Source organism: Mercenaria mercenaria, chromosome 4 (genome assembly GCF_021730395.1).
Source record: "Mercenaria mercenaria strain notata chromosome 4, MADL_Memer_1, whole genome shotgun sequence".
Lineage (NCBI taxonomy): Eukaryota > Metazoa > Mollusca > Bivalvia > Venerida > Veneridae > Mercenaria > Mercenaria mercenaria.
The window spans coordinates 69714212-69736792 of NC_069364.1; the positions used below are offsets into that span (position 1 = coordinate 69714212).

Consider the following 22581-nt stretch of genomic DNA (forward strand, 5'->3'; position numbering starts at 1 on the left):
TGACAAAATGTTGAACAAATTTGGAAACTTGTAAAACATTATCCGAAGCGCCTGAGAATTGACAATACACAGCATGTCACTTCTTCCAGACCGTAGGGAGTACTGCAGGTGATAAAATCAACTCTAAATGAAATGAACAAAGTATCTTGATCTGTTTTATTTGAAAAAAAAAAAAAAACAATAAAAAATCATCATTGCCCACACCGCTAGTTTAATCGCTACGAGTCGCTAGGTTCTGCCTTCACCAGTGACATCATGCCGACTTTCTGGTTCCTGTGACATGTGATTTTTGACATACTTGCGAGAGTACACAGTTACTTCCCTTTAACCAAATGCGCCATTGTGTGAGAAGAAAAGACTGTGCAGAAGTTTTAGTACCGGTGAGTATGCAGGTAATTTTAACAGATTTTATATACCCAGTCGTAAATTTATAGACTGATCAATCTTTAAAATTATGGTTTCTCTACATGCCGTGTTCTCGTGCAATTTCTTGTCCGGTCCTAAACTCTGTCATCCATGCAGGGATTTTAATACTAGAATCTACTTGGCACACAATTTCAAATGTTCCCGATGATGAGACGACGTGTCATGCGCAAGACCCGGACCCCTACCTCAAAGGTCAAGGTCACAAGTGGAGGTCAAAGGTCAACAGGCCTTTTCTACTGTCTGGTCCATAACTCTCCCATCCATGAAGGGATTTTAATATTACTTGGCACAAATGTTCCTCATAATAAGATGATGTGTCATACCCAACTTTCAGACCCATAGCTCAAAGGTCAAGATCACACATAACAGTCAAATGTTAGCATGGCATGAACAGGGTCTGCTTCGTGCTGTCATTCATTAAGGGATTTTAATATCACTTGGCAAAAATGTTCCCCATGAGGAGACAACGTACGTGTCATGCACAAGACCCGGATCCCTAGCTCAAAGGTCAAGGTCACAATTGGAGGTCAAAGGTCAACAGGGCTTTTCTCCTATCCGGTCCATAACTCTCCCATCAATGAAAGGATTATAATATTACTTGGCACAAATGCACCTCATAATAAGACGATGTGTCATGCCCAACTTTCAGACCTCTAGCCCAAAGGTCAAGGTCACACTTAGTAGTCAAATGTTAACTTGGCATGAAGAGGGTCAGCTTCGTATCCGGTCCATAACTCTGTCATTCATTAAGGGATTTTAATATCACTTAGCACAAATGTTCCCCATGAGGAGACAACATGTAGTGCGCAAGACCCAGACACCTAGCTCAAAGGTCAAGGTCACAGTTGGAAGTCAAATGTCAACAGAGCTTTTTTCCTGTCTGGTCCATAACTCTGCCATCCATGAAGGGATTTTAACATTACTTGGCACAAATGTACCCCATGATGAGACGACTTTTCATGCACAACACCCAGAACCCTCGCTTAAAGGTCAAGGTCACTTTGAGATCAAATGTCAGTAGGATTTTTTTCTGTCCGGTCTATAACTTTGTCATGCAAGGCAGGATTTAAAAATCAGTTGGCACAAATATTTCCCTGGATGAGACAACATGTCATGCACAAAACCCTGGCCCTAAGTCTAAGGTCAAGGTCACACTTAAGAGGCCAAAGGTAAGATACAAAAATGACTTTGTCGGGAGCATTTCTTCTTCATGCATGGAGGGATTTTGATGAAACTTGGCACAAATGTTCATCACTATGAGAGTCCGATTGTCGTGCGCAAGAACCAGGTCTCTAGGTTTAAGGTCAAGGTCATACTTAAGAGGTCAAAGGTTAAATTTAAGAATGACTTTGTCCAGAGCATTTCTTCTCCATGCATGGAGGGATTTTGATGTAACTTGACACAAATGTTCATTGCTATGAGGCACCCTTGTTTTAAGAATTACCTCCCTTTGTTTTACTATTTAAATAGATTATATTGTTACTATTTTATTACTGGCCATAGGGAAAAATCGAGACCACTTTTCTGTGGTACAATATGCATGTTACATTGATTTTTTAGATGTATTTTGACCTATCTCAACCTGGTAAAGAGTTTTATGTGGACTTGTGATATATTTTTCTAATAGATATTTTTTTTTATTTTATTATTTTTATAAATTTCCCTTTGTTGTTACTGTAGATAACTTACATGATAACTTTTTCATAATTGGCCAAAATAAATCCATATGAAAGCAACTATAGGTTTTTATGTATGCAAATTTTAATCCATGTGTTTTGTTATAACATATTGTATAATTATATAGTACAATATTGTTTATACATCATTGACATATATCAACTCATGTTATACTGCAGTAGAAACAATAAGGTGCCTTCCAGTAGGAGACTTTGTGTTGCATGGCAATACTTCATTCACTTGTTTTGACTAGGCCCTGAATCTGACCCAGAATTATTTGACTTGAAGGGGCGGAGGCGGGGGCACCAGTCGTTATCACCGTGGCACAAAGCGCCAAAAGGGGGTAACTATGTGGAGTGGGGGTGGGGGGGGGCAGGCTCTCCCCCTGCACAGGTATAAAATGGTAGCCTCGGGTGCATTTAATGGACCTTAGACTCCCCTCATTTTCGGGGGTTATGGTAGTCCAACAAAATTGACCCGATCCTAGGAAACATTGAGATAATTTTTTTCATATGGGCAATATCTCCACCCGCGTCAAACACTGAAAAAATAGTGGAGCAATTTCCGATGTAATTCTCATCGCTGCCAACGCTTTACATGCTAAAGGTTTGAATGCCAATTATTTCACGAATTGGCCATAAATTCAAATAAAACTTACATGTATCGAAAAGGGATTCTATTCCTCATTGATTTATATAAAAATTATCAAATAATATCCAAAATTATGAATTTTCTGGTATTTAAACCTATGTATATACTGTACATGATTGACGTTTACTGTGTCTACACGCCAATATATGCGCAAGCGATAAATCCATTAACGTGTACTGTTATTTATCCTCCATTATTTTGGTCCTCCAAAGTTTTGATGTTTAGACTGCCCTGTCACAAATATAAAACATCTAAACGTCGAATTATTTTGACTAGGGGTTCAGGTAGTTCTGGCTAACATAACTTAACTGACACTGTTTTAATTTTCTTATGGTCACGTCCATTAAGAGATCCGTAATAGCATGTGTAAACATCTCTGAGTTGAAATTCTTTTGCTAGAGGTCAGAGAATTTTTGAATACAGACTTGAAAATGCGACATCTGGTACATTTTACATCTAAATTTTGAGGTAATGGTAGTTACTCTCCTCTTGATGAGGGTGGGGGTCAGGGAGCTCTCCCCCTGGACAGTTCTGTTATACAGGTAAGAAAATGGTGGCCTCAGAGGCAGTGAGTGGGGTGTTTCTGGGTTAAAATTTTGAGAGAATATTACTCCTTTGCCGAAATAGTAGGGTGCATCTTTGATGAGTATAGATGATTTCTGAGCCAACTGGGGGCACAAGCCCCCTCAGCGGGATCTGGGCCTGGGAACTGATTCCCTAGACAGCGAACTTATTCGTCCTGAATCAGTTCTCTAGCCAAAGTACATGCATAGGCTAGGGGACCGGAATTTTATTTCTATGAATAAAACAGCCGAAATTCACATTGTTTTCTTTAAGAGCATATCATGCATGTTATATAGAGCAATGTTGGCAGTTATGACACCTTAAGCATTAGTGTGGGATAACTGATTGTTTATACTTAATTATGATAATCTTAGTTGAAACCAATTTTCAAAGTTATTAATTATTCATCCACATCATCAAATAGTCCATATAGCAACAGCTGTACAGCAATACGAATATAAGATAACCACACATGCACCATTTGGCAGTTATGGACACCCTAACAATATTTTTTGAAAAAATCAAGTATGTTAATTTAGATGCCCACGGGCAACATGTCCAGCCCGCCTGCTGTCAAAAGGACTGGGAGTTGCACACGACACTCCTTGTCTCATTGAGGCAAATATTTATGAAAAAAAAAAGTCAGAACAAAGGGACGTAAATCTTAAAAAAGAAAAAATTCTAAGTCCACACAAAAATCATCACCAGTAGAAATAGGTCAAAATTCACCTGAAAATTGGATGTAACATGCATGTTGTACTACAGAAAAGTGGTCTTGATTTTTCCCTACGACCAATAATAAAAACGTTACGAATATAAGCTATTTATAGTAACAACAAAGGGAAGTAATTCTAGAATCTTGCGCAAGACACTCCATCTCATCATGATGAAAAATTGTGACAAAATCCCTCTATGCATCAAAAAGAAATGCTTCAGACAAAGTCATTCTTGTATCTGACTTTTGACCTTTAAGTGTGACCTTGACCTTAGACCTAGGGACCTGGTTCTTGCGCATGACACTCCACATCATGGTGGTAAACATTTGTGCCAAGTTACATCAAAATCCCTCCATGCATGAAGAAGAAATGCTCTGGACAAAGTTTTCATTCTTGTACCCTTTAACCTCTAAGTGTGACCTTGACCTTAGACCTAGGGACCTGGTTGTTGCGCTTGACACTCCGTCTCATGATGATGAACAATTGTGCCAAGTAACATCAAAAACCCTCCATGCATGAAAAAGAAATGCTCCGGACAGTCATTTTTGAATTTGACCTTTGACCTGTAAGTGTGACCTTGACCTTTGAGATAGAAACCTGGGGTTTGCGCATGACACTCTGTCTCACTGAGGTTAACATTCATGCTAAATATAAACAAGATTGCTCCACGCATGTCAAAGTTATAGTCTGGACAAACAAATCCGGGCGGATGCACGCACACACGGAAGCACGCACATACACCGAACAGCCATTTGGACAACTATGTCTTCGCTTCCGCAAGCGGGCTCGACAAAAATGATACAGTTACCTACAAGATGAAGAGAAGTCAGTTTTAACGCTTAAAGATATATAAATTAAAATGATATAAAGTTGCAAGGTGTTTAAGACTTTCCATCATTTTGGCTCTATATTTAATATTGGCCATGTGTATAAGGCTGATGCTTTTTCCTTGATGTTATACACACGTAACTTAAACAAGCAAGTAGACCTACTCTAGCTCTAAACTTAGTATACAGTAGACCTTTATAAAGCCACGAAATCACAAGCTTGACAAGAAATTTGTGTATGTACTCCATTAATAATGAGCAATGGCATCACGATCTGATTCTATGTCGTAACTTCAAGTATCTATTTCCTAAAATACAAAGAAGGGAAACAACTCCTGAGAGCTTACTAGCATCTTGAATTTGTGAAAAGATTAATAAGATCACAAGAGTTACTTCTCTTGGTAAAGAAAAACTACATACCGATGAAACTGTATCATAGACATTGAATTTCATCAGAAAATAAAATGGCATTCTATAGAAATGTCTGACAATTGAAAGAAATACTGTTATAACATAAAAACAGCAATAATGAGCGACAATGGTGAATATGAATGAACTTACAAAAATTGACTGACTTAAAACTATAATGCATCTAATGGACTGCTACATCTTCCAATTTGTAGAATACCATCTACAAAGAAGGGAAACAACTCCTGAGAGCTTACTAGCATCTTGAGTTTGTGAGAAGATTAATAAGGTCACAAGAGTTGCCTCTCTTGGTAAAGAAAAACTACATACCAACGAAACTATATCAAAGACATTGAATTTAGTCAGAAAATAAAATGGTATTCTATAGAAATGTCTGACAATTGAAGGAAATACAGTTATAACATAAAAAACAGCAATAATGAGCCACAATGGTGAATATGAACAAAGAAGTGTAAAATACACAGAATGGCAACTGGCTGTAATCTCGTGTGATCTCGTGTCAGAGCGTGAATCGGCGTTATCTTAGTAAAAACAAACATCGGCGAGCATGGAGTTACAATTTGTACCTTTAAAAATACATTTAAAATACATGTTAGCTTCTAAAACAACATTAGTTTAATGTGGAATAGTCTTAAGACACAAAGTACACGTTTCTTGCCATCAAAAGAAGCGTGGTCATACGGTATTAATTATTTTACCGATGAATAATTGCTTTCACATACAAAATGGCGCGTGAAAAAAGCGCCACTTTCGGTAAACGAGATCTCATTCCTTATCACGGGATGTTGGCGAGATTTGCTCTGTATGCCTTTCAAGTTGCCGATCTATTTATTTTTATAGCTCTTTGATATGAACATATTTTTTATAGCTCTTTGATATGAATGAACTTACAGAACATGACTGACTTAAAACTGTAATTCATCTAATTGACTGCTTCATCTTCCAATTTGGAGAATACCATTTACAAAGAAGGGAAACAACTCCTGAGAGCTTACTAGCATCTTGAATTTGTGAGAAGATTAATAAGATCACAAGAGTAAACTCTCTTGGTAAAGAAAAACTACATACCAATGAAACTATATCAAAGACATTGAATTTTTGCAGAAAATAAAATGGACCAGGTATTCTATAGAAATGTCTGGCAATTGAAGGAAATAATAGTTATAACTTAAAACAGCAATACTGGGCGACAATGTTGAATATGAATGAACTTACAGAACATGAGTGACTATAAAACTATAAAGCATATTATTTATCAAGTGTAATGGACTGCTCCATCTTCCAATTTAGAGAATACCATTTACAAAGAAGGGAAACAACTCCTGAGAGCTTACTAGCATCTTGAATTTGTGATAAGATTAATAAGATCACAAGAGTTACCTCTCTTGGTAAAGAAAAACTACATACCAACGAAACTATATCAAAGACATTGAATTTCGTCAGAAAATAAAATGGTATTCTATAGAAATATCTGACAATTGAAGGAAATACAGTTATAATATAAAAACAGCAATACTGGGCGACAATGTTGAATATGAATGAACTTAAAGAACAGGAGTGACTTAAAACTATAATGCATATTATTTATCAAGTGTAATGGACTGCTCCATTTTCCAATTTAGAGAATACCCTTTATAGTTCATGAAAAATTAACTGACTGAATAGTGAACAGTGCAGATTATGATCAGACTGCATGGATGCGCAGGCTGATCTTGATCCACACTGGTAGCATAGGCAAAAACATTTGCCGTTAACAAGCTAAAGACTAAACCTTTTATAATATCAAGTTGGTTCACATATTCTTCTGACAGTTATAATTCAGACGGGCAGTTCACCTAACTAACGTTCTGGGAGAAAGAAAAAAACAGTGCTAGACCCTAAAATCCGCAAGTAACAGCCTGTATACTTTCTAGATATGAAAGCATATATACAATATTGAATAACATAAAAATGATACATACATGTACTTAGGTGTACTGGCAAAACAGTTTGCTATCAAATACTGTGTACAAGAATAAATACATGCACTGTATTAATATGCATTTTTAGCAACTCTGACAGCATGGAGTCTACAATTTTAGATTGTTCAAAAGCAAGAAATATTCTACTTAAATGTGACTTGAAAAGTTATCAGTTAGAAAAAAATGAAATACCTAAAGAGATAATGAATACACTGGAGTTATGCATTATAGAAAACAAATAGATAGAAAGGAATGATTTTTAGGAAATGTTATTTCACTAAATTTGTAACAATGTATCATACTGAAATACACATTTTAAAACAATGAAGTATGAAATGAAGTAAGCATTGCATAAGATTTCTGCCATCTAGTAATGTAAATATTACACTCAGTACTTAAAACATGGAGATTATGTATCCTATTTTAAGGCTCATGAAATAGTACATGTGTACACACAACATTTATATTGAAAATCTAATACTGACTTAATACTGAAAACATAATACTATTTGACCTGAGGCAGTAATCATATTACAAATGCACATCCAGATTACTTATAGCAGACAAATCACATACTTGCAGAATGATATCGAATTGATTTTCAAAGAGATATAATTTTCCTGGTGAATAGTCGGCATCAATTGATTAAATATAATTATAAATACAACATTGTTTCAATTTATTCCCACAAAAAATGTGGGAGCTTGATTTACAACGGAAATGCTGCTGTTTATTTGGTGTTATGATTTAGTTGGTGGCGTTATGGTTATGATTCTTTGTAGAATAAAATTGCAATAGGAAGTCTTAACTATTTATTATTTCAGGAAAAAGAAAATCTAGATACATGGATATACTAGTAACTATTTTATACCATGCCCAAACAAGCATACACATGCACACTCACACGTGTGTACGCACACATTTAAGTATATTCGGTGCTGTTTCGGTAAAATGTAAATTGTACACATGAATAGGCACACATGCGCGCATACACAGAGAAAAGTGTATGACCTAAAGACCTACATTTTGGTTCAATACAATCAACAGTGTTATTGTAGTATGTGTAATGTCGCTTACGGTTCTGATTTCTCACCTGGAGTAATTTTAGAGGCCACAATTTTGACTCAATCTTTATGAAACTTGGTCAGAATGTCTGTCTTGATGATCTCTAGGTCAAGGTTGAAACTGGGTCATGTGGGGTCTAAAACTAGGTCAGTAGGCCAGATCAAAGGAAAAGCTTGTGAACACACTAGAGGCCACAGTTGTGACCCAATATTTATGAAACTTGGTCAGAATGATTGTCTTGATGATTTCTAGATCAATTTCAAATCTGGGTCATGTGGGGTCAAAAACAAGGTCACCCGGTCAAATCAAAGAAAAAGCTTGTGAACACTTTAGAGGCCACAATTTTGACTCAGTCTTTATGGAGCTTGGTCAGAATATTTGTCTTGATAATTTCTAGGTCAAATTTGAAACTGGGTCATGTGGGGTCAAAAACTAGGTCACCCGGTCAAATCAAAGGAAAAGCTTGTCAACACACTTAGAGACCACGATTTAAGTTTGAAACTCATGAGAATTAATCAGAATGTTTGTCTTGATAATCTATAGGTCATGTTCGAATCTGGGTCATGTGGGGTCAAAAACTAGTCACCCGGTCAAATCAAAGGAAAAGCTTGTGAACACTCTAGAGGCCACAGTTGTGACCCAATCTTTATGAAACTTGGCCAGAATGTTTATCTTGATGATTTCTAAATCAAATTTGAAACTGGGTCATATGGTGTCAAAAACTAGGTCAGTAGGCCAGATCAAAGGAAAAGCTTGTGAACACAATTGTGACTCAATCTTTATGAAATTTGGTCAGAATGATTGTCTTGATGATCTCTAGGTCAAGTTTGAATCTGGGTCATGTGGGGTCAAAAACTAGGTCAGTAGGCCAGATCAAAGGAAAAGCTTGTGAACACTCTAGAGGCCACAGTTGTGACTCAATCTTTATGAAATTTTGTCAGAATGTTTGTCTTGATGACCTCTAGGTCAGTAGGCCAGATCAAAAGAAAAGCTTGCGAACACTCTAGAGGCAACAGTTGTGACCCTATAATTTATGTAACTTTGTGAGAATGTTTCTCTTGATGATTTCTAGGTCGAATTCGAAATTGGGTCATGTGGGGTCAAAAACTAGGTCAGTAGGCCAGATAAACTATTTTGAGTGATATAGGGCCATCATGGCCCTCTTGTTTAATCCTCCTACCCCTGTACAAAAATAGATGGTTAGTTCTTCCCCACTGGTTAGTTTTATGCCCTTAGTTTTTGTACACAAAAATGAAAATATGTTAGCTGTAGCAATTTGATCAGACAGACTGATCAACAAAAATACTGAACTAAGAGCAACATGTTAGAACTAAAAATACCAGTAGAGAAAGAACCAACAAATCATTCAGGTATGTACATTGTAGGGGCAAAAGAACCAACCAGTCAGTTTCTTCCCCCTCCCTTTCACTGTGTGCTATTCAGAAATGCAGATACATACATACTAAGATACTAGGGTAGTCAGTTTCTTCCCCCTTCACCATCTATTATTATTCAGGTATGTAGATAATACATAATAGTGGGGAAAGAACCAACTAGTCAGTTTCTTCCCCCTTCATTGTGTATTATTCACACAAGCTGATGCATACAAACTAGTCAGTTTCTTCCCCCTTCAGTATGTATTATTCACACAAGCTGATACATACAAACTAGTCAGTTACTTCCCCCTTCAGTATGTATTATTCACACAAGCTGATACATACAAACTAGTCAGTTTCTTCCCCCTTCATAGTGTATTATTCACACAAGCTGATACATACAAACTAGACAGTTTCTTCCCCCTTCAGTATGTATTATTCACACAAGCTGATACATACAAACTAGTCAGTTTCTTCCCCTTTCACTGTGTATCATCATTCAGGTATGTAGATATATACATACCATGAAGGAAAGAACCAACCAGCCTGTTACTTCCCCCTTCACCGTCTGTTATGCATACATGCTGATACAAACACACTAGGGGGAAATAACTAACGTAAAAATGCTTCCTTCTTCATTATGTATTATCAGACAGACATACAGGGAAAGAACTACCAGTCATTTTCTTCCCTCTTCACCGCCTAATTTATCAATGTTCAGGTATGTAGATATATACATACATGTACTAGGGGGGAAAGAACCTGGTGAAGTAGTCAATTCCAGCCATTCTTCAGATGACTGGGGGATGTAATGGACATAAGTTTGAAAATTCAGGCCTGACTTGACATGGACCTGGACTTTGCTAAAATTCCACGTGGAAAATGAGAACTAGACTAGTCTACTCTGATCATATTATATTCAATGTTAATACACAGAGTCTGATAGACAGAATATATAATGTATACATTATCAGTATATATGATAGTTTTGCCCAGTAATTCAGTATAGAATGTGTCTGCAATGTATTTCTGCATGAGTGAAAGTTGGTTGAAAGATGGATCAAGTTATTGTGCTATTTTTTATCCCACGCGGATGAAATCAGGAGGGCGGTATTGAAATTGCATTGTGTGTCCATGCGTGCGTCTGTCCGTCCGTCTGCAGCCATTTCTCGGTAACTAGCATGTAGAATTTCATAAAACTTGAAATAAACATGAACCAACATACTGCGATGATGCTCGTCAAGTTTTTTTTGGATTGGTCAATTTCCCTTAGAGTTATCGCCCTTGATTTAATGAAAAAAACACATCTGCAGCTATTTCTCAGTAACAAGCTGGTAGAATTTCATGAAACTTGAAATAAATATGAACCAACATACTTCGATGATGCCCGTCATTTTTTAGCTCACCTGTCACGAAGTGACAAGGTGAGCTTTTGTGATCGCGCAGCATCCGTCGTCTGTGCGTAAACTTTTCCTTGTGACATCTCTAGAGGTCACATTTTTCATGGGATCTTTATGAAAATGGGTCAGAATGTTCATCTTGGTAAATTCTAGGTCAGTTTCAAAACTGGGTCACGTGCCATCAAAAACTAGGTCAGTAGGTCTAAAAATAGAAAAACTTTGTGACCTCTCTAGAGGCCATAATTTTCAATGGATCTTCATGAAAATTGGTCAGAATGTTCACCTTGATGATATCTAGGTCAAGTTCAAAACTGGGTCACGTGCCTGTAAAAACTAGGTCAGTAGGTCAAAAAATAGAAAAACCTTGTGACCTCTCTAGAGGCCATATATTTCACAAGATCTTCATGAAAGTTGGTTAGAACGTTCACCTTGATGATATCTAGGTCAAGTTCGAAACTGGGTCACGTGCCTTCAAAAAGTAGGTCAGTAGGTCAAATAATAGAAAACCGTTGTGACCTCTATAAAGACCATATTTTTCATGGGATCTGTATGAAGGTTGGTCTGAATGTTCATCTTGATGATATCTAGGTCAAGTTCGAAACTGAGTCACGTGCGGTCAAAAACTAGGTCAGTAGGTCTAAAAATAGAAAAACCTTGTGACCTCTCTAGAGGCCATATATTTCACAAGATCTTCATAGTCAGAATGTTCAACTTGATGATATCTAGGTCATGTTCTAAACTGGGTCACGTGCCTTCAAAAAGTAGGTCAGTAGGTGTAAAAATAGAAAAACCTTGTGACCTCTCTAGAGGCCATAATTTTCAATGGATCTTCATGAAAGTTGGTCAGAATGTTCACCTTGATGATATCTAGGTCAAGTTTGAAACTGGGTTACGTGCCTTCAAAAACTAGGTCAGTAGGTCTTAAAGTGGAAAAACCTTGTGACCTCTCTAGAGGCCATATATTTCACAAGATTTTCATGAAAGTTGGTCAGAACGTTCACCTTGATGATATTTAGGTCAAGTTCAAAACTGGGTCACGTGCCTTCAAAAAGTAGGTCCTAAGGTCAAATAATAGAAAAACCTTGTGACCTCTCTAAAGGCCGTATTTTTCATGGGATCTGTATGAAAGTTAGTCTGAATGTTCATCTTGATGATATCTAGGTCAAGTTCGAAACTGAGTCACGTGCGGTCAATAACTAGGTCAGTAGGTCAAAAAAATAGAAAAACCTTGTGACCTCTGTAAGGGCCATATTTTTCATGGGATATGTATGAAAGTTGGTCTGAATGTTCATCTTTATGATATCTAGGTCAAGTTCGAAACTGGGTCATGTGCGGTCAAAAACTAGGTCAGTAGGTCTTAAAATAGAAAAACCTTGTGACCTCTCTAGAGGCCATATATTTCATGAAATCTTCATGAAAATTGGTCAGAATGTTCACCTTGATGATATCTAGGTCAAGTTCGAAAGTGGGTCGCGTGCCTTCAAAAACAAAGTCAGTGGGTCAAATAATAGAAAAACCTTGTGACCTCTCTAGAGGCCATATTTTCCATGGGATCTGTATGAAAGTTGGTCTGAATGTTCATCTTGATGATAACTAGGTCAAATTTGAAAGTGGGTCACATGCCATCAAAAACTAGGTCAGTAGGTCAAATAATAGAAAAACCTTGTGACCTCTCTAAAGGCCATATTTTTCAATGGATCTTCATGAAAGTTGGTCTGAATGTTCATCTTGATAATATCTAGGTCAGGTTCGAAACAGGGTCATGTGCGGTTAAAAACTAGGTCAGTAGGTCTAAAAATAGAAAAGCCATACTTGTGAATGGATCTTCATAAAAATTGGTCAGAATGTTCATCTTGATGATATCTAGGTCAAGTTCAAAACTGGGTCACATGGGGTCAAAAACTAGCTCAGTAGATCTAAAAATAGAAAAAATGTTGTGACCTCTCTAGAGGCCATATTTTTCATGGGATCTGTATGAAAGTTGGTCTGAATGTTTATCTTGATGATATCTAGGTCAAGTTTGAAACTGGGTCAACTGCGATCAAAAACTAGGTCAGTAGGTCTTGAAATAGAAAAACCTTGTGACCTCTCTAGAGGCCATACCCTTGAATGGATCTTCATGAAAATTGGTCAGAATGTTCACCTTGATGATAACTGGGTTACGTGCCTTAAAAATACTAGGTCAATAGGTCAAATTATGAAAAACCTTGTGACCTCTCTATAGACCATATTTTTCAATGGATCTTCATGAAAATTGGTCAGAATTTTTATCTTGATAATATCTAGGTCAAGTTCAAAACTGGGTCACATGAGCTCAAAAACAAGGTCACTATGTCAAATAATAGAAAAAACAACGTCATACTCAAAACTGGATCATGTGGGAAGAGGTGAGCGATTCAGGACCATCATGGTCCTCTTGTTTTTTAATTGGTCAATTTTCCTTAGAGTTATTGTCCTTTTATACTGTTTAAAAATCCACAGATTTGTACGTAACAAACCAACCAGTTGGTAGAATTCTTCTTTTCCATGAACATTTATTATGAACATGTGAAGTTGTGTACCCACACCTGGTCACCACCTTGCCTTGGTCACACCCACTCCCCCCCCCCCCCCCCCCCACCCCCCAAAAAAAAATATTCCTTTTTTTAATTTTGTTTTCAAACCTTCCATGAATATTTATCAAAATGTAAAGTTGTACCGTTCCCCCATCTCACTCCTCCACCCAGTCATGCCCACCACCCCGATCATGCATCCCCCCATGGCCACTCCACTTTTTTTTTCTTTTTTTTTTCATTTTTAATTTTCCAGAATCAACATGTGAAGTTTTGTACCCACACCCGGTCACCCCCGCTGCCCCTCCACCCCACAAAAAAAAGCATTCATTTTCTGTTAAATTGATTTTGACTAATGAAATTATTTTCTTCTTAGTAACAATTCCTTAACTTTTGCCGGATATATGTTTTTGCCATTCCTTACCACAAACCCTTTCGGCAGGGGATACCAATTCATCGAATTTGCTTGTTTTACCTGTCAAATGTGCATACATTATACGCTCTGTGCATTCGATATTATAATATTCAGTCCAACTTTGGTGCTATCCGTATGTTTTACAGAAAGAAATTTTGGTTAAGTGTCTAAATATCATTATTAGTATTGTAAATGAAACAGGCACTCGTCATTCGTATCTGTAGCTCCGTGGTTACAGCACATGGCTCATATGCGGGAAATCGCTGGTTTGAGCCCATTAGCGAGAACATATTTATTTTTCATTTTTAGCTTGACTATTCGAAGAATAAGTAGAGCTGTCCTACTCACCATGGCGTCGGCGTCACCTTGGTTAAGTTTTTCGTACCAATCCACATTTTGACAAAGTCTTTTGAGATAAAGCTTTGAAACTTTCAACACTTGTTTACCATCACCAAGTTCAGTTATGGGCAAGAGCACATAACTCCATCAAGGATTTTGGCTGAATTATGGCCCCATTTGACTTAGAAATCATGGTTAAGGTTTTCGTACCAGTTCATAATTTGACAAAGTCTTTTGAGATAAAGCTTTGAAACTTTCAACACTTCTTAACCATCACCATATACAGTTATAGGCAAGAGTACATAACTCCTTCAAGGATTTTGGCTGAATTATGGCCCCTTTTGACTTAGAATCTTGGTTAAGTTTTTCATACCAGTCCACATTTTGACAAAGTCTTTTGAGATAAAGCTTTGAAACTTTCAACACTTGTTTACCATCACCATGTCCAGTTATAGGCAAGAGTACATAACTCCATTAAGGATTTTGGCTGAATTATGGCCCCTTTTGACTAAGATATCTTGGTTAAGTTTTTCGTAGTAGTTCATATTTTGTGTTAAGTGTTTGACATATGGCTTTGAAACTTTTATCACTTGTTCAGTATAATAGTCTCTATCTGTACTTGCAAGAGTACATAACTCTGTCTTTTATTTTGGCTGAATTATGGCCCTTTCTGGACTTGGAAATTGGTTCTGTTTTTGTACAAGTCCACGTTTTGTCAAAACTATTTGACATATGGCTTTTAAACTTTGTACACTTGTTTATCAGCATGATTTCCATCTGTAGACAAGAGTACATAACTCTGTCAACTATTTTGACTGAATTATGGCCCTTTTCGGACTTTGAAATTGGTTCAGTTTTTCATACACATTGCCATTTAGTGCAAGACTTATCGAAATCCACAAATACAGGAACATTGTTTGTTTAATCTATTTTTTTTCTTTTGTCTGAAAATCTGTGATAATAATTTTTGACCCCATTCTTCAATCAATTCTTCGAATAGTCAAGCGCGCTGTCATCCGACAGCTCTTGTTAATTGTTTATATGATTTCTGATGATAGCAGTACCGACACTGCGAACGAAACTGAATCATGAATTTAGCTATAGTTGTAATTTATATTTAGGAAATTTGTAATGTAATGAAATGAACTGTGAATAAAAAATAACATGAAATATATATATATATAAAATGAGAAATTAAAAAAAAGAGGTTAAAATAAAAAAGAATACTTGTGAATATACAATGAAGGAAATATTGGATAAAAATGTACATGTACAAAGTGTTTGTTGAATTTGTGAAAACAAAAACAAAAAAAACAGACACTGAATGGTTTTGGTCTTACGTCCTCCAGGTTTCAAGCTATTGACGATGACCATTGAGCTATCGTGACTTGCGTACATCCGTATACACATTTTAAATATAAACCATTTTATTTGCTGGTTACTTTGCGTATACTATACGGAATGTACCAAAAATCAACCGAAGATTAAAATATTCTGTGCACCGCCCATGTAATCAATATGCATTTGACAGTTCAATAAAATAGAACAATACAAGCTCTCATACTAATGTATACAACTCTTGGTGGAATTTGGGTCAAGATATAATTACATGCAAGCAAGCATCAGGTCAGATGCAAAGAAATAGTTCTTGCCTTTTCTCCTGATTAACTGAAAAAAAAGAAATGTATATAAAAAGGATGTTTTTGCAATAGCTTTTCAACTAAAACATTTGACAACCTTCTTAGCTGTCCAAAATAGTGTAGGTGTGGAAGCTTTTTCTGTGTAGTAATATGAAAATTTGAAATCTGGCATTGATGTCAGTCACTCAAGGAGTTAAAAAATGAAGGTAAGTATATTATACTGTTTATTTCTTTTCTTTTAAATATATATATTGCTGTCTAAAACATTATATTAATTGTCTTACTTGTAACTTACTCTTAACAAGTCCTTGAATTTGAAACAGCAGTTACAAAGTAACAGCTTGAATGAAATCAACAAATCTTTTCATGTCTGAGGAAGTTTTGCAGATGGATAAATCTCAGATGTAATGTCTGCTATGAATCACTAGTAAAATAGTATCATTTTGTAATTATTAATATATACTTTTAAACTGTTCATTCCAGGAACCTTCTGTGAAAACGTACAACTTTGTGATATGACATGTCTGTATATACCTGAGCAGCATACAGCTTATTACTGCAGAAAAGAAACATATAAAGATAATTCTGAATCAGGTAAATATAATTATGCAATTTTATCAAAGCTAATGTACAGATAATACTTAATTTTACCTGTCTCTGTTTAAAACAGATACACCAATTAATAGGATTATAGAAATGTTATGTATAAATGTGATTAAATACCTGACTGCCATTTTTGTCTTTCGCCAAAGGTGGAAGTTCAATTTTCTGTCTGTCCGTCAGATTAATTGAAAATGCTTATAGGTCAAGAATCACCAAACCTCATGTAATTATTTACTAAGACATGAACTCTGCTCACATATAATATGATCCCCCTTGACCCAGTTAGAGGTAGAGTTTTTCCCCTTGATTTGGTAAAAAAAGAAGATCGAAAATACCAATGATAATAATAATTACTCAAAAAATATTTAAGCTAGAATCACCAAACCTCATATAAATATTAATAAGCACATGACCATAATGCTCAGTTTTAGTAGTATCCCCATTTACCCAGTAAAACAAGAGTTATTCACCTTCATTTGGTAACAAAATGGGATTTTTCCTGTATCTATTGATGGATCTTCAGTCACTACAGGGCAGAGATGCATGTGCATATTTTCATCAGGATCACCAATATCAGAGTTATTGCCCTTTAATTGTTTCAAAATGCATAAATTCCCACAAAAAAGTAACACATTAATTAATCCTCTTGAAACTTAATAAAAATTAATAATAGATCACTACAGAGAAAATTTGTTTTTGATGTGTTAGAAGTGCTAAGGATGGGCTGTCATCACTCAACACTCAGTCTCTTGTCCATCCTTCCACTCTTTTCTTCAAACACATCTCCTCTGAAACTGGATGTTTAGTGGAAGTTGAGGAACTTGACTTTGATGTTACTTGCATGGTATTCTGTCGAAATTGTTCAAAGAATTCCATTCCATGCAGAACATTGCAACCAAAAGGAAAAATATTAAGAATCTTTTCCAAAACCACAAGGCCCAGAGCTTAGATATTTGGAATGCAGCATTGTGTAGAAGTCCTCTGCTAAAGTGAACTTGTTCAAATCATGCATCTCGTAGTTTTCAGTTTTTAGCTCACATGTCACAAAGTGACAGTGTGTGCTTTTGTGATCGCGCAGCGTCCGTCGTCCGTGCGTGAGTCCGTGCATAAACTTTTGCTTTTGACCACTCTAGAGGTCACATTTTTCATGGGATCTTTATGAAAGTTGGTCAGAATGTTCATCTTGATGATATCTAGGTCAAGTTCGAAACTGGGTCAACTGCGGTCAAAAACTAGGTCAGTAGGTCTAAAAATAGAAAAACCTTGTGACCTCTCTAGAGGCCATATTTTCATGGATCTTCATGAAAGGTCAGAATGTTCACCTTGATGATATCTAGGTCAAGTTCGAAACTGGGTCACGTGCCTTAAAAACTAGGTCCTTAGGTCAATTAATAGAAAAACCTTGTGACCTCTCTAGAGGCCTACTGTTTCATGGATCTTTGAAAGTTGTTGAATTGTTCATCTTGATGTATCTAAGTCAAGTTCGAAACTGGGTCACGTGCCTTCCAAAACTAGGTCATTAGGTCAATAATAGAAAAACCTTGTCGACCCCTCTAGAGGCCATATTTTTCAATGGATCTTCATGAAAATTGGTCAGAATTTCATCTTGATATATCAGGTCAAGTTCGAAACTGGGTCACGTGACGTCCAAGACTAGTCATATGTTGAAAAATAGAAAAAACTGACGTCCCTAAGCCATATATTTCAAATACTTCATGAAAATTAGTCAGAATGTCATCTTGTTGAATATCTAGCCATGTTTGAAAGTGGGTCACCGTGCCGTCAAAAACTAGGTCATTAGGTCTAAAAATAGAAAAACGTTGTGACCTCCCTAGAGGCCATATTTTTAAATGGATATTCATGAAAATTAGTCAGAATGTTCATCTTGATGATATCTAGGTCAAGTTCGAAACTGGGTCACGTGCGGTCCGAAACTAGGTCATTAGGTCTAAACATAGAAAAACCTTGTGACCTCTCTAGAGGCCATATTTTTCCATGGATCTTCATGAAAGTTTGTCTGAATGTTCACTTTGATCATATCTAGGTCAAGTTTGAAAGTGGGTCACATGCCGTCAAAAACTAGGTCATTAGGTCTAAAAATAGAAAAACCTTGTGACCTCTCTAGAGGCCTTATTTTTCAATGGATCTTCATGGAAATTAGTCAGAATGTTCACCTTGATGATATCTTGGTCAAGTTTGAAAATGGATGACGTGTGGTCAAAAACTAGGTCATTAGGTCTAAAAATAGAAAAACCTTCTGACCTCTCTAGAGGCCATACTTTTCATGAGATCTTTATGAAAATTGGTCAGAATGTTCACCTTGATGATATCTAGGTCAAGTTCGAAACTGGGTCACGTGCCTTTAAAAACTAGGTCCTTAGGTCAATTAATAGAAAAACCTTGTGACCTCTCTAGAGGCCGTACTGTTCATGAGATCTTCATGAAAATTAGTGAGAATGTTCAACTTGATGGTATCTAGGTCAAGTTCGAAACTGGGTCAAGTGCCTTCAAAAACTAGGTCATTAGGTCAGATAATAGAAAAACCTTGTGACCTCTCTAGAGGCCATATTTTTCAATGGATCTTCATGAAACTTGGTCAGAATTTTTATCTCGATATCGAGGTCAAGTTCAAAACTGGGTCACATGAGCTCAAATACTAGATCACTATGTCAAATAATAGAAAAAAACGACGTCATACTCAGTTCAAAACTGGGTCATGTGGGGACAGGTGAGCGGTTCAGGACCATCATGGTCCTCTTGTTTCAAATTATGCCCTTTGGGTCAAATTGGCTCCAGCCTGGGGTCACTTGTCTTCTTGTCTAAAACCTGAAGGTCTTAAGCTTAGATATTTGACATAATTGTATTGAGTAGAGGTCCTCTACCACTCACTGTAGCCTTACTCATTTGGCTAATCAGGATGACCTTATATTTTATGATCTGATATTTTATAGTGGCAGAGACAGTGACAGTCAAAATTTATCACGCTGTCCCGAAACGTCCTAATATTTGGACTACTCTACCAGTAAGTCATATACCCATTTTAGTCAGGGCCTTCATGGCTCTCTTGTATTATTATTTCATCAGTAAAATCAGCTTCAATGAAGCACTTCTGATTTTATTGTCTTTTTTTTTCTTAATTATGTACACTGGTTTTATGCAACTTTTAGTCTTTTTCTAGGTTATGTGCCAGCATTAGCAAAGATTTCCTAATGAAGATGTTATCTTAGTAATGGCAGTCACACACCCAACAAGATGACTTTTCAGGAAAATGATATAGATGATGGACTGAAAGGCCATCAGTGATGGATCTTTTCTGTGTTAGTCAGGAATAAAGTCAAGGTGGATTTAGCCTTACTCATTTGACTTATCAGGATAACTTATTTTATAATCTGATATTTTATAGTTGTCATTATAATTTGAGATATTCAACAGAATCTACCCAGATACAGTCATAACAAAACACACTGTCTCCATCTAGTTCTAAGTGTTATATCACATTATAATTTGTAATTTTACATGTATCTAACATCAAATTACATCATTTGAAAGTAAAGCATTTTTGGGAAAAGATCTATTTAAATAATTATATTCTTGTGTGCTTGTTCTTTCATGAACACCTGGGGTAAAGTTTGGTAGACACATTAAGCACGACTTTACAATGTGCTAAATGCTGTTTATTTGATAGCTGTTTTTTTCCCCATTTTTTTGTATGCAGAACATGCTAAAGAACTTTTCTGTTTACCACATAAATGTATTATCTATTTTATATTAACATAAATTATTTGTTTCGTTTCTTATTGTCTGGAACTGACAATTTTATGTTTGGATATGAATCACTAATAATTGCACTGCTTTTCAGATGTAATATCAGACTAAAATGAAATGAGAGTGATAACTACTTCACATTTAGTTGGACTAGGGCGAAACTAAATGCTGGCACAAGTTCAACGGTATATTAATAGTTTAATTCTCGATAATTATTCTGGGCCTAAGACATCATTGAATTAATGCTAAAGTTACTGACCTCCAGATTGTATGACAACAAATAGTAGATTTTTTTTAGTCTCAGATAGATTCTAAGAAGGCCTTGGAACTTATTTACTGGTATGTTATGGAATCACATGAGAGTATATTAGTTGGTTTTAGTGATTAGTCTAAAAAGCATTTGCAACAGGGTACCTGAGGTAAACTGCGTTAAAGCTTTAGATTTAAAGGTATTGACCTCCAGAGTGTACGACAACAAAAAAAGGAGAAACTTCTAGGTATCAGGAAATTAATGCTATATTTCTTAAAGTCCCATAATTTCTCAAAATCAGAGATTTTTAGTGCATAAAAGTAAGTCCGGTTGTGTGTACATGATAGTTTAAGAAGTCATGTTCAACTGTGCAACAGTAGGTTGACTCAACCTTGTATCTAAAAATTCTGGTAGTTTCATGATACAGACTTGTGTTGATTTTTATTTTCCCGAGCCAATTTTCGTCCACTACAGATTGCCTCCATGACGCGCATGATGATAGTTAACAACATGCCGCATAAGGGTTTGACTTATAGGACAGAGCAAACATTTGGTGCTCAATCCATTGATATCTTGTAAACAAATAACAGATGATATCATCGGCGGTTATAATTAAAATACTCCCTCTAAAAGTCAACTGCCGCAATAGCTGAGAGAGCTAAGGAGCTGCTTCAGAAAACTCTGTTTTTGTCAGGGCTGCGGGTTCGCTCCCAGCTGAAGACAATCTTTTTTTTTTTATTGTGTTCCACCACACAGTGGTGTGGGAGACATGTTGATTTACTCCTGTCTGTGTGTGTATCCGTGTGTCTGTCACAAATCTTGTCCACGCTCTAAATCAAACATTTCTTATCTGATCTTCACCAAACTTGAACAAAATGTGTTTGCCAGTAAGTCCTCTGCCAAGTTCGATAACTAGCCAAATGGGCCCAGGCACTTCAGAATTATGGCCTTTGAATTACTGAAAATCGCTCTGTACGCACTTGTCTGTACTATTAATGAATTATGGCCCTTGAATAACCGAAAATCACTCTGTACACAGAAGTCAGTGATACATGTATTGGTGCATGGTAATGACTCAGATACGTAACTTTTCAAATGATCAGGCAGTTGTGGGAGACATGCGCTTTTCTCAAAAGCAGCTCTAGTTTTTAAATTATTTTCTTATTCTTTTAACGATATAATCTCAAGAATAAAAAATCATTAAAAAAAAATTAAAGAAAAAGATTGTCCTCGGCAGGGAGCGAACCCGAGGCCCTGGCAAAACAGAGTTTTCTGAACCAGCGCCATAGCTCTCTTGGCCACCGCGGCAGTTGACTTTTAGAGTGAGAATTTTTTTTTATAACCACTGATGATATCATCTATGTCCCGGCTCTCAGTTGGTAAATTTCTGTGCGCAACATCAAGCTCGGATCTATTCTCGTATTCCTTGGACAAGCAATTTTTGTTGAAACACTCGGTGTAAGTTGTTTTTGTTGCTTTTTTTTTGGTGTGTGCAGAGCTTCCATCTTGAATTTTTATGCAAATGACATTATTCAGTTATGTGTCCTTCCTAGTTATTACGAACTGTCACCGGAAAGACCCACCGATTAAATAATGTTGTAAACAGCAGTATTTTGTCATCCACACTAAATACTAAATGGTGTTTTGCGGCGATTTTTTTTTCAAAGGATAAAGTGTCAACATAGACCAAATATATGCTGTTTCTGTACCATTTTGAGAGCTCTACAATCCGAAAATGTTTCGCGGTCTTCTAAAATTCTAAGGAAAATAATGCTATTTCAGAGAAATTATGGGACTTTAGGAAAGCTTTGAAACTTAATTACTAACAGACTATATAATTAGTCAAGGTGAGCTATTGTGACCGGTCATTGTACAGCTTTGTGCGTCATCAGTCGTCCCATCATCAGTTGTCCGTCAACATTTGC

General features: G+C 36.4%; 1 long non-coding RNA gene across 3 annotated transcripts in view; it reads left to right on the forward strand.

Annotated features, from left to right (window-relative positions):
- The first annotated feature begins 335 nt into the window (after positions 1 to 335).
- The window catches only part of LOC123552065 (uncharacterized), a 42785-nt gene continuing 20539 nt past the window's right edge, over positions 336 to 22581 (forward strand). Inside the window, exons 1-4 of one of the 3 annotated variants that reach the window (XR_006686543.2) lie at positions 336 to 380; positions 16522 to 16632; positions 19820 to 19980; positions 20501 to 20591. This is a non-coding gene — a long non-coding RNA (uncharacterized LOC123552065). Of the gene's footprint in view, positions 381 to 16521; positions 16633 to 19808; positions 20592 to 22581 lie in introns of all 3 variants that reach the window. The other 2 variants (XR_008370670.1, XR_006686542.2) reach the window with 2 other exon arrangements.